The sequence below is a fragment of the Littorina saxatilis genome, unplaced genomic scaffold, assembly GCF_037325665.1.
Source record: "Littorina saxatilis isolate snail1 unplaced genomic scaffold, US_GU_Lsax_2.0 scaffold_376, whole genome shotgun sequence".
NCBI classification, from domain to species: domain Eukaryota; kingdom Metazoa; phylum Mollusca; class Gastropoda; order Littorinimorpha; family Littorinidae; genus Littorina; species Littorina saxatilis.
In genome coordinates, this window is record NW_027129684.1 from 111,088 (window position 1) to 120,895 (window position 9,808).

Below are 9,808 nucleotides of genomic sequence, written 5' to 3' on the forward strand. Positions count from 1 at the left end.
ATAGGTTTACACTCACTTTTTCCTCCACGTTTTAATTTTGGCAATATCATTAACCCAGGATTGCAAAGCAGGGATCATTTGTCAATTTCATAACAACGTACATACAATTTCAGCTGGTCACTTCAATAAAATGTGCATCATCACAGGTTTCTGCTGGAATGACAGTGTCTTATCTGTCAACACAAAATACACACACACAAAATGAGTGTGATGCTGTATGCCTCCTAACAGATCCTAACTTCACCCTCCAAACCTCCCTGCAGATGTATGTTCTGTGCACAAAAATAACCTTTTAAAATATACAAAATGCAGACGACATTTCTACATTTGTAGTTGTGCTGCAGACCTGTTTACCCCCATAAGTGTTTTGGAGTAATGCTCAGCCCCAAAAATAGTAATCCTGGTACAAAAATGGTAATCATCCAGCATTCGTCGCCAATTACAACGCACATGACAACTGTGTCTGCGAAACGCAATCATGCACATATATCCATCATTCACAAACAAAACACATCAGTCAGTTTTTGTAGTCATCATAATGTCAAAGAAGATTACATCAAAAGCACATGCATCACTGATTTTTTTTCTTTTGCTCGTAGTAGGCCTTTTTCAGTGTGTCAAGAGCTTCTCTACTGTACTTGCGCTTGCTGAAGGTACTGAACTTGTCAAATTCAGGTGCACGGAGCCCCTGGGGCTTTTAGTCATACCTCAGGCAGCTATCTGTTAGAAGAACTACCAAGTTTCATTGACTTGCACCCAAAGAGTCAAGAACTGCGATTTTTTTACGAATCAATTTCGTACTCGGACCCGGCTGGTCTTGACCTATTTTTGGATCTAAATTTAGATCAGGTAGATCACCACATCATGCACAAAAAGACACGTCACTAGCAAACTATGTCAGACATCATCATGAGTTTGTATAAAACAAAATGGAGGCCGGAATCACTCAGTTGAATCGAACTCCGACCAAACACCACGTACTAACTAGGTTAATTTATGCACTCGCGTGAACAAGAAACTGTCGAGCTTCACAGATGTCGTCGTTGGGTAGTTTTGGGTTTGTTTTACTACCATAGGAGGATTTTTGAACTGTAAATGCACTCAGCTGCAACAAAAACGCAAAACAAAGGCTGTAAGCTGCACTGTGCCTTTAAGTAGCTCAACACAATGATCGCAGCCCAGGGTGCTAACACAGTTTGGAAGGTCAAGGTTTTATAGTATGCTTCACTAACGGGATCTTATAAAAAAGCTAAAACATTTACCACTGAAGAAAAACCATCTCTGAACAATTCAAAATTGTCACACTACTAGTTTTACATTTTAAGGATCTTGCCTAGTGCACATCTTTTTATTATGAAACATTTGTATTGTAAACAAAAGAAAACACAATGTCTTGTGATCTGTAAATGTTCTTAATACAGGGAACTTTATACATTGTTCAAGTGAAGTACTGTATACAGCCTATTTAGCTTGTTCATTTTCTCCCTATAATCTGCTACAATTCAATAAACTGCTGTAAACGTGTGTGCCCTTAAAGTAGATTTATGTCCTTCTGTGTGGGCACCTTCTTCTTCTTCTTCCTCTTCAGTGTTCAGTGTTTGCATTTGGATGTGTGCTCTCTGGCCAAGTCTTGTTGCACAGGGGTAGGGTGGCAAGAAAAGGCCACCCTCTCAGAACGTGTTGCAGAGTCTGTTCTTCCTACCCTAGCCACAGTCGCACGCTGTAGGTGCAAAACCTATCCTTTTGATGTGTACCTTCAGACAGCAGTGTTCTGTGCAAAGGCGAAAGATGGCTGTCTGTTCTGCGTGAGTAAGATGGGGCTATAGTCTTGAATGAGCTGGTAGCTGTCTGTCTTTAAAAAAAAAAAAAATAGACATCAAAGAAGCTGCAGCACCAGCCAAGTGTTGACTGTTTTCTTTATGCGTAACCTGGTCCTGGCAGTAGCTGTTGTCCATCTGTAAACAAGCAAGATCATTATTATAATATATTGATGGTGTATTTGTTTTACCCAAAAGACGATTAAAATAACATTTAATTTTTGTTTTAGTTATGTGGCATACATGCAGTGGAACGATCATATCTTGTGATATCTTCCCTCTGAGAAAAAAACTACTATTCAAAATGTACTTTTACATACTTTTTTGTTAACTTAGGCTTTTGAAGATCCACATCCAATCCTGCCACAATGTAGGCACAATCATAGGCTAAAATTGTCAGGGTTATTTACCATCGAACTGTCCTCAACATTCTATGCTGACACACACACATGCACACACACACTGGCACAGACACATAACTTGACTTCACTTGGGAAGGTTATGTGATGCTTAAATCATTTGTCTTGCCACTAGTTCATCACAAGTAACCACTGTGTTTATTGCTGGTATGTGCTTAAATGGAGGAATAGTCTTATCCCATGGTAATTTTTTTTTTTTTAAAAAAGCCTGGCAGGTGATGTGAGATGTGAGCCAAACTGTGTTCACGAAAAGCAGCCGGCCTTTAATAACACAAAGCTGCCTCTGTACACAATTCTGCTTTTACACATGCTATCCCTTAACTTGGATTCATACCAAAAATCAAGCCTGGTTTCATAGGAAACAGTCAGAATGTTGATTCAGCATTTAGAATGATAATCTTATTTCATGTACACGCCTTGGCAAATCTGACAATTAAGTAAGCAGAAGTTTTCTTCACGGGACAGATTTGCTCATTTTATTATGTAGCAATGCACTTCACTTGGTCACATACACCCCCCCCCCCCCCTCTGTGCACAGTGATAGTTTTAAACAAGGAATTCTGTAAACACAGGGGTGGTCAAATACACCCCCCCCTTCCCTCTGTGCACAGTGATAGTTTTAAACAAGGAATTCTGTAAACACAGGGGTGGTCAAATACACCCCCCCCCTTCCCTCTGTGCACAGTGATAGTTTTAAACAAGGAATTCTGTAAACACAGGGGTGGTCAAATACACCCCCCCCCCCTTCCCTCTGTGCACAGTGATAGTTTTAAACAAGGAATTCTGTAAACACAGGGGTGGTCAAATACACCCCCCCTTCCCTCTGTGCACAGTGATAGTTTTAAACAAGGAATTCTGTAAACACAGGGGTGGTCAAATACACCCCCCCCCTTCCCTCTGTGCACAGTGATAGTTTTAAACAAGGAATTCTGTAAACACACGGGTGGTCAAATACACCCCCCCCCCTTCCCTCTGTGCACAGTGATAGTTTTAAACAAGGAATTCTGTAAACACAGGGGTGGTCAAATACACCCCCCCCCTTCCCTCTGTGCACAGTGATAGTTTTAAACAAGGAATTCTGCTGTAAACACAGGGGTGGTCAAATCCACCCCCCCCCTTCTCTCTGTGCACAGTGATAGTTTTAAACAAGGAATTCTGTAAACACAGGGGTGGTCAAATACACCCCCCCCCTTCCCTCTGTGCACAGTGATAGTTTTAAACAAGGAATTCTGTAAACACAGGGGTGGTCAAATACACCCCCCCTTCCCTCTGTGCACAGTGATAGTTTTAAACAAGGAATTCTGTAAACACAGGGGTGGTCAAATACCCCCCCCCTCTTCCCTCTGTGCACAATGATAGTTTTAAACAAGGAATTCTGTAAACACAGGGGTGGTCAAATACACCCCCCCCTTCCCTCTGTGCACAGTGATAGTTTTAAACAAGGAATTCTGTAAACACAGGGGTGGTCAACTACACCCCCCCCCTTCCCTCTGTGCACAGTGATAGTTTTAAACAAGGAATTCTGTAAACACAGGGGTGGTCAAATACACCCCCCTTCCCTCTGTGCACAGTGATAGTTTTAAACAAGGAATTCTGTAAACACAGGGGTGGGACTCTTTTGTGATGAAAAAAGAGGAAATCCCTTTTTTCCAAGAGGTTCGGGGGCATGTTACCCCGAATTTTGGTTAAATGGTACATTAAAATCTGTGCAATCTGACAAAAAAGACATTCTCCACACTCCCCAACCTCCCCCCCCCCCCCCCTCAAAATTACTATTAGTTATCAGGAGTTTTCAGTCAGCACAATTTAACTCTCAAGCCTCCAGTGTTCTGTTTCATCTCCACGTCTCTCCAAATCATTCAGTCAACAAGTCATAGATATTGTAATGAAATGTGACGCGGAAAAATAGATTACTCCAGCAGAATTCGTAAGTTGTGTCCGCGGAAATCCGCGGAAAAGTCCCACCCCTGAAACAGCACTACTCACTGCATGGTGCCTTTTCCAGAAATAAATTCATCAAAAAATGTCAACTCACAACAGCAAGAGTCAGTGTGTCGATTGTTCATATGTGACAAAGTTGAGGGATGAGCTTATCCTATGTTAAAGCCTGGCCAGAACTGAGACGGTGACGAGAAGTAGTGTGCCTATAATGACACAATGCTTTCTTCGTAAGCAATTAGATTCAACATCTCAGATCTGGTCAGGCCTATACAAATGCCATCTCTCAACTTGGTCCATACAAAAATCATGAACCTGGCTTAATTCTGTACAGAGTGGGAATTTGTTTTTCTCTTTTTCGAAATCCAAAATAAGCAAAATCAGGTCTTAAAATCAATCAATCAATATGAGGCTTATATCGCGCGTATTCCGTGGGTACAGTTCTAAGAGCAGGGATTTATTTTATCTTTTTATTTTATGCAATTTATATCGTGCACATATTCAAGGCGCAGGGATTTATTTATGCCGTGTGAGATGGAATTTTTTTTACACAATACATCACGCATTCACATCGGCCAGCAGATCGCAGCCATTTCAGCGCATATCCTACTTTTCACGGCCTATTATTCCAAGTCACACGGGTATTTTGGTGGACATTTTTATATATGCCTATACAATTTTGCCAGGAAAAACCCTTTTGTCAATCGTGAGATCTTTAACGTGCACACCCCAATGTAGTGTACATGAAGGGACCTCGGTTTTCGTCTCATCCGAAAGACTAGCACTTGAACCCACCACCTAGGTTAGGGAAGGTGGGAGAAAATTGCTAACGCCCTGACCCAGGGTCGAACTCGCAACCTCTCGCTTCCGAGCGCAATTGCGTTACCACTCGGCCACCCAGTCCAAGTCCAAATGGAGCAAGTCTTAAAATGGGAGTGAATTTACAGATGTTATGAACAAGAAGTCTGCGAAAACAGGGTCATTAATAGGAAGGAGTCTTAGATTGGGGTGTCTTAAAAGGGGCAGGGGTGGAGGCCACTGTAATGACCATGAAATAATCAAAATAATACTATCAGTCATCTTATTCTCTACCAAATTTCTAGAGGTCAAGACAATGATACAGATTATTTACTTGTGTCACTGTTAGTGTCATTCTATGAATAACAGACCGATAGAAAGAGAGCTCTGTGTCTTGTACCTGGGTTCGTGCTCAGTTGCTTGAAAATTGACTTGTCAGAGGTTCTTCTTCAGCCTTACACCAGCCTACAGCGGTAGCTTCTACTTCACCAAACTTTGTTCTGAAACAAAACAAATAAAACACATCTTCAGGGTCAAGCATATGTATCAAATCATGATCACACAATTAAACCTTCTTCTTTGGTCAGTACTATTGAAGATTTGTGAATTGTTTCTTGTTCACAAAAGCACTAATCAAAAAATTGCTCCAGGGGCTTGCAACGCAGTACAATATATTACCTTACTGGGAGAATGCAAGTTTCCAGTACAAAGGACTTAACATTTCTTACATACTGCTTGACTAAAATCTTTACAAACATTGACTATATTCTATACAAGAAACACTTAACAAGGGTAAAAGGAGAAACAGAATCCGTTAGTCGCCTCTTACGACATGCTGGGGAGCATCGGGTAAATTCTTCCCCCTAACCCGCGGGGGGTTGTACAAGATAATGAAATAGAGTGAATTTTGAAGTGCATTCATAATTAAAGCCCAATCATGTGGTTTAACCTACCTAGTCTTGAAAAGCCTGTCCGAGGAAACAGATCAAGCACCCTTCCGCAGACCTTCCTGACGGAAGAGTCTTGGTTGTAACCGCTCACTTTCTAAAGTAGTCCATAAGCAGTTCCATGTGCCTATGTTATCACTGTAACCAGCTCCTTTGTGTACCTGTGATCTGGATGAGCTGCAACACATAAAACTTTCATATGAACACTATGTCAAGTATACCAGTTAGCATCCATCAAACACTGACTGACTGAGGAGCATCACAAGATCTGTTCTAAGGAGGTAACAACTATTGTCACAAAGTGTTTATGATACAGCTGCAGGCACATGGCACTGAGTGGTCAATTGGTGAGGGGGGGGGGGGGGCAGAAGTTCTGCTCAGTCTTGTCTGCTGATACTACACTTTGTGGTGGTGTAAGGCAGGGAATCACACCCCAACCACTGGCCCCGCCCACCTGGTGTCGAGTGCCTGTGGATACATCAGTCCCAGTCATGGCTGGCCCCCGGTTGACAACTGCCATGTACGTCATGTACGGGTACATTTACTTTGCAGTACAGATTAGTTTTCAATAGCAATGACATCATGGACGCACACCTGCCCAACGCAGACAAGGACAGCAAAATCAGGGACCAAACGTGATAAAGAGTAACTAATCGTCACAAACATCAAAATGCTTTGCATTTCTTGACCAGATAACAATCATTTCTGGGCAATTGAAGATTATTATTCCACCTACAGGCTATCACCCCCATGGCTGTTACTTGTAACACATTTCATTTCTTAAAATATGTTTTGTAAAGTAATACTGTAGTTAATAGATTTCTCTGAAAGGCACATTCCTTCTCATGAAAACAATTTGGCTCACCGTCTAAGATCTGGTCAGGCTTTAAAATGGGATAAGACATGATCTCTTAACTTGTTCACATACCCACAATGAACGGTCTGGTTGCTCTCTGCGCCAAGTGCGATTGTGTTATGAATAAATGCTGTAAAAGCTACAACTGTACTAGCTCATTTAAAAAAAAAATCACAAAATGTCACTTCACCACAGCAAGAAAACAGTGTGTTTATTTCTGGTATAGAACAGACACACACATACACACACACACACACATACACCAAAGCAACACAAAAGCCCAAAACATGCCTACCATCTAAATGAGGAATCCAGTTCCAACTGTCTTCTGCCAATATAACACTGCCAGAGACACCATGGTGTAGAAAGTCAGTTTAAAGAGAGACTACCTGAAAGAAAAATGATACAATAATAATAAAACACCCAGTGCAATAGACATACTTGCTCGTTAAAGGCTTACTTTACCATGTAAAAACATTTTGCTTCACAGTCTCAGATCTTGTCAGGCTTTTACTTGGGATAAGATCATCCCTCTACTTGGACGAATAGCAACATAGATCAGCTTGAATGCTCTCTGTGCAGAGTGGTTTTTGTTTGTTTGTTAAAGAATTAGTTTTGTTAACAACACTGGTACCTTTTTGTGAAAATATTTCATCACACATTTTAACTCACCACAGCAAGCAGTCACTGAATATATAATTTTTTGTATGTGGCCAAGATGAGGGATTCCATGTTAAAGCATAGCCACATTATACTGTAGTGACAAGGCAAGTGGGCCTTTAAATTGTAAACTGATATATTGTGCATTTTGACTTCTTCATAAATTATAACCCTGATGCAGGCAGTCATCAGTACATGTAGTGGTTTAGTCCCTTGAATGAGAAAAGAATGACTTTGCAAGAAAGAAACTCGGAGTCAAAGTCAAAATACCCTTTAAATTACAAACTATAGATTCCACAGGGTTTGAAGTTAGAAAGCTCTGAAAATAACTCTGCTATTTGAAATTGACTAATAGTATTAACTTATACCGCCATACATGATACACATGTACAGACAAATGAACTAAGGCTTGTGAAGATCCATAATCCTGCTACACAAAGACACAATCATTCAGAGGTTGAAATTGCCAGGGTCATTTTCCATCCCCATGTAGCCTGGATTTAATTACTGGCATGTTTTTCAGTTAAAGAGATGTGTCACTCAGAATGACAGGAGATGGTTCACTCAATGCAGAGCATAATATAACATTGATTTCTTCATGCCATCTGATTTGCAGTTGAATTCACAGGGCGAGAAAAATTCTAGACTGTCCTCAACATTCTATGCTGACTGTAAATTGTAATTATATAATACATCCACCCTAGCTAACTGGTACACTAATCACTTGCTCTGGCTTACTTCTTTTTCCAACATAATAAATCTGTTATTTGTACTTTAGCCTTTTGTGGTAAAATATTCTCATTACCACCAGTTGCACTCACAAGCTATTGCACTAGTGTATTTTGGAAATGATCAAAGGACTTACTTGTGTTCTACAACAGCACCATGTCAGTGTTGCGGGAAGAATGAGGCACGGCTTGGTAATAACTGAGACCTGCAAGTAAACAGAACATATTTAGAATCCCAGCATGTGTTATAATTTGTGTATATTTATATTATAAGGTCTTACATTGCAATAACAAACACACACACACACATGCACACACTCATTCAATGTGCTCTATGTGCTAAGAATAAGAGTGATTGTTTAATGAATTAACGCTGAAGAAGCTACTAGTTGCTTAAACACATTCATAGCAAAATGTCACTTGATCACCACATCAAGCACACTGTATCTTCATTTCTGGTTGTATACATTGTATGCAAGTGGAGGGATGATCTTATTCCATGTAAAATCCTAGCTCAGCTGATCTCTCTCAACTTGGATTCATACCAAAAATCAGGAGCCTGGGTGTTTCTGTTCAGTGGGCATTTCCCTATTTGTTTTATTTGAATGCATTTCTTAAAAAGAACACTTCCTCTGCATAGCCGTCAGGATGTTGGTTCCACCTTTAGGAATGTGTCTTAGTGGACGGACAATCTTATTCCATGTACATGTTCCATTCCTTCGTGCATTATGTGATTCTACTGTATTTTAGTCATAAACAATGACCTTCATTCTAATAAGAAGAGACTATTACCTTTCACCTCGGACGTGTCAACTCATATTTTGCCGCTGAGTCGGTGGACAGTTGCTGGAAACCGAGTCCGTCGTCACACTTCGGGCTTTGGCAACTAAGTTCACTTTGCGGGTCTTTCCCCTTGTAACACCATACTTGTTCGATCACAGTTTCTTTGTTCATCGGCCGAAGCAGGCCCCTCCTTCGCTCCCGTCTCGGACACAGTTTCCTCAGTGCAGTCGGGCATGAGAGCCCGCCCTTGAACGCACTCTCCCCTGTACCGCATAGTTTTAAACCTCCCCACCTTTTTAATCTCCCTGTTTGCCGGAGCTAACCACTATCGGTAACAGTGACTCAACCACAGGACTCTGAGACGTTCGCAAGAACCCAGTCCTCTTCGGAAGAAGATGATGATCAAAGATGCATTGCCGACGCCGGCCATGTTGAATTAGTGAAAACCGAAACGTGGAAGCGAAACTAACTTATCTTCGGGAATCAATTAGGAAAATTATATGTGTAGTAGGTAGAAAAATGGCATTTAATGAGACAGATAAAACTCGGATCAAATGAGAAAGAAAGAACTATCCAAACTTGCAAGCACAGCCGCGGTAGTCCTAAGTACGTACTGAAGTTCCCGATCCATGTTTTAGTCTAACCAGCGCTGTCTCTAGTCTATAGATGCGCAACAGGATAAGAGATACCCTGAGGTTATAAGTGATACTCCCACATACGTTGCACAAGCATAATTTAACGTTACCTTATGTACGGTCCAACCGGTGTGCAATGGGTGGAGAGAGAGAGAGAGAGAGAGAGAGAGAGAGAGAGAGAGAGAGAGAGAGAGAGAGAGAGAGAGAGAGAGAGAGAGAGAGAGAAA

General features: G+C 41.1%; 1 long non-coding RNA gene across 1 annotated transcript; it reads right to left on the bottom strand.

The window, feature by feature from the left end:
• On the bottom strand, positions 1-9,704 carry LOC138957910 (uncharacterized). Its single transcript, XR_011453220.1, has 6 exons — positions 8,956-9,704; positions 8,301-8,369; positions 7,071-7,164; positions 5,926-6,096; positions 5,373-5,472; positions 1-1,955 (listed from the first exon to the last, which is right to left on the bottom strand). It is a non-coding gene; the product is annotated as an uncharacterized lncRNA (long non-coding RNA).
• Between the last annotated feature and the right edge of the window lie 104 nt (positions 9,705-9,808).